At 40.5% G+C, this 3,516-nt stretch overlaps 1 long non-coding RNA gene across 2 annotated transcripts; it reads left to right on the plus strand.

The window, feature by feature from the left end:
- The first annotated feature begins 476 nt into the window (after positions 1 to 476).
- Positions 477 to 2,969, plus strand: LOC138978457 (uncharacterized). Of its 2 annotated transcripts, XR_011459688.1 has the most exons (4): positions 477 to 651; positions 986 to 1,060; positions 1,363 to 1,446; positions 1,885 to 2,969. It is a non-coding gene; the product is annotated as an uncharacterized lncRNA (long non-coding RNA). The 2 variants fall into 2 exon arrangements; XR_011459687.1 differs by lacking the exon at positions 477 to 651 and having other exon boundaries at positions 780 to 1,060.
- Positions 2,970 to 3,516: the final 547 nt, after the last annotated feature.

Below are 3,516 nucleotides of genomic sequence, written 5' to 3' on the forward strand. Positions count from 1 at the left end.
CTCAGTCCGTCTCTGTGTGTCACTCTCAGCCCGTCTCTGTCTGTCACTCTCAGTCCGTCTCTGTCTGTCACTCTCAGTCCGTCTCTGTGTGTCACTCTCAGCCCGTCTCTGTGTGTCACTCTCAGTCCGACTCTGTGTGTCACTCTCAGTCCGTCTCTGTGTGTCACTCTCAGTCCGACTCTGTGTGTCACTCTCAGTCCGACTCTGTGTGTCACTCTCAGTCCGTCTCTGTGTGTCACTCTCAGCCCGTCTCTGTGTGTCACTCTCAGTCCGACTCTGTGTGTCACTCTCAGTCCGTCTCTGTGTGTCACTCTCAGTCCGACTCTGTGTGTCACTCTCAGTCCGACTCTGTGTGTCACTCTCAGTCCGACTCTGTGTGTCACTCTCAGCCCGTCTCTGTCTGTCACTCTCAGCCCGTCTCTGTCTGTCACTCTCAGTCCGTTTCTGTCTGTCACTCTCAGCCCGTCTCTGTCTGTCCATAGATATCCCTTGACAGGATCGCCAACTCTGCGCGCGCGCCAACGCTGGCTCTGTTTCGAACTCCCGTCTGCGGCTGCGAGAGGTTTTGACAGTAACTTTACTTCCGGTGCAGTCTTTCAACACATGGAGAAGAAGGAGAATTTCGAAGGGTAGGTGGAGTTTGTGGCTGAGGTATGTGAAAAGCAAACAAAGCAATACAAAAAGATCATTGCTGATGATTGGAATGAGTCATGTGAATCAACAATAAAGATTGATTGTGGACGTCACGTCATTATTTTTGTTTTTAACACTTGAAACGCGAGAGCGCCATCTGACACACTGGTAAATCCGAAGCTGTGCACTCAAGCTGATCAGCAGATCGTTTTTCTGCAGAATTCTCGCTCACATCGGCCACTATTTTAGCTCAGCGAACCGACAAATTTGCAACAGAACAATTTCTGAATGTTAGAAATTCGGCTGTAGATTTATAGATACCCTTTCTATTCCATGGTTGTTGTTTTTTCAGGGGGAAAGTACCGACATCTCAATCGCTGAAAAGATGACAGCATCACCACAAAAGAAACTCCAAGAATTGCCAAAAGTAAGTAAAAATATTGACAGATCTATGTAAAAGACTATGAAAATTTAGAACTGGAACAACAGATATTCAAGAAATAACCGATAAGTGATATATTATAACTGAACCATTGATTGATTTGAATGTACATCATGCATGGAAGTTAAAAATGGTGCAGGAACTGAAGTCAGATCAACACATCAAAAAGATCAGTGCAATAAATTTGTTTTCTTTCCCATCCAGCATAATTCTGTTTTGATATATGCTTGATGTCTTCTGTTGTTTTTAAATTCATTGTCACTTCTAAATTGCATGCTTTATTGCAGAACGCTTGTGCATGATCTATCAAGAATGACAACTGCCTTTCACCGGAGCTCAGAGGGCTTGTCGACCAATTCAGTAATTGAAAAGTAAGTTTTTGAGTAAGGCGATATAAAAAAAATCAGCTTGCAAAGTCCCAGTACCTGAAAGATCACTTTCATTCATAGTTTTCGAGCAAAAATACTGCTTCGTTGCACAGAGAGGCTACTGTTTACAAATATTTTAGGTACATGCCTGCCACTACAATATTTCATGTGTTTTTTAGGATCATTGATAGCACATGTCATAGTTGAAAGACATGATAAGGATTCATGAGAGTGGTTTGTCAACACGTTCTATAACGACAAATGGAATACAATATTTAATATGTTCACATCCATTCATGTAAAGTGTAGTTTTGGGTTGTTGTCGTGTGTTGTTGGTTTTGATTGTGTGCATGCATCTACATCTTCAGTTTCACTCTTGGATTGATTTCTGCTATATTTGTGTGTTGTTTTATTTATAATATTTTATTTTCTGTGTTTTAGGTGCAGATCTGGAAGAGAAACTTCTGCTTCTTCATGACTGCCTAGTTCCCTGAGGCAAGGTTGGGAATGCTGCCAAGGAGAAGGCGTGGGCCAGGTACTACTCTGCTTTTTCAACCCAGCATTCAGGCATTACTGAGTTGACAGTATCCCCTGCAGTTTCAGCCTGGATTGCCTTGAACATGTTTATACTGTTGGTGTCTTAAAGGCCTATGAAGAAAAACTAGGGAACCAGTAAGTGCATTAGAAATCAAAGAGGATGAAGAGGACAATGCAAAGTATGTTGGAGGATGTGTTGCCAAAAAGCTAAAACAGAGAGTTTGGTGTCTCCAAAAGAGTGCGTACAGAGATGAGAAATTGCAGTGTTTGGAAGCCCTGACTTGCGCACCTGAATCCTACAGTGAAAAGAGTGAAAACACCCCTGACATGACAAGCATGCTGAACAAGGGCAAACTGACCTTTGTCAAGCCCAATGTATTGCAGATGTGTCTGTCCATGCAACACAAAGCAGAAATCTTAAACAGAATGAGGCAAAGCGTTGATGATATCAAATAACCAAAGGGAAGTAATTGCTCTTTATTCATACGACATGACCGTGTAATAGAGTAAGCGAGAGTTGTACAAAACCTTTTCTCCTGGCACCTGAGATAATAACAAGCATTGAAATATACAAGCGACTTTCATCCTCTCGTGCCAGGAGAAAAGGTTCCGTACAACTCTCGCTTAATCTATTACACATGTCGTATGCATAAAGAGCGATTACTTCCCTTTGGTGATTTGATGTCCATGGAACATATTTTCTGGGAAACCTGTGCATCAACACACAGGCAAAAGCAGATGACTTTATTGAACCATGCAGGAACAGTGATGCTGTTCCGGTGTGTTTTTATGACACTTTGTATTCATTTGATCTTTCACAAGCTGTTCAAGAAGACACTTTGCAAAATGTTCTGGTTTTTTTTAAAATAAGACTCCACCACAAACTGAAGACAATGATGGACAAAATGAAATGTACATGGAAAGAAAAGACTGAGGAAAAAGCTGAAAACATGCAATGTTGGACAAAATGAAATGCACATGGAAAGAAAGGAGTTTGAGGAAAAAGCTGAAAACATACAATGTTGAGAACAATCAGGAAGGATCTCTGTAGTGTGTTGTGTATGATCTTTCTTCATGCAGTACAAACTATCCCATCTGATCAAGTGCATGTACATTGAATTTGAACTTCTTCATTGTTGTCTTAGGTGTCGATTTTTTGTGTTAAAATCTGCTGTCGTTAAAATGTACTTCTCTTCCTATTTGGTTCAGTATTGTATCACATGGCTTGTTCAGTGCCTGTTCTGTATTTTCATGAGTCCATGTAAATTTAAGTCTGCAACATGAAAAATTTAAACATATTCATTTTGCTATGGTTCAAACCTAATTCCTTTATGTACTTGTTCAAAATATAATTTTGACAGCGATATATTTTGCAAACAGTTTTCATTTCAAAATCAATTGTCAGCCACTTGATAAATGTCTTGCATCGATGCGTCTGATTGTTTTTATGTTAACCACTATGTACACTGGAATTTGCTTTGCTTTCCTAATAGAACATGTTCAGTCGCATACCAGCAACACTTTGTTATAACCTTG

The sequence above is a fragment of the Littorina saxatilis genome, linkage group LG10 (genome assembly GCF_037325665.1).
Source record: "Littorina saxatilis isolate snail1 linkage group LG10, US_GU_Lsax_2.0, whole genome shotgun sequence".
NCBI classification, from domain to species: Eukaryota; Metazoa; Mollusca; class Gastropoda; order Littorinimorpha; family Littorinidae; genus Littorina; species Littorina saxatilis.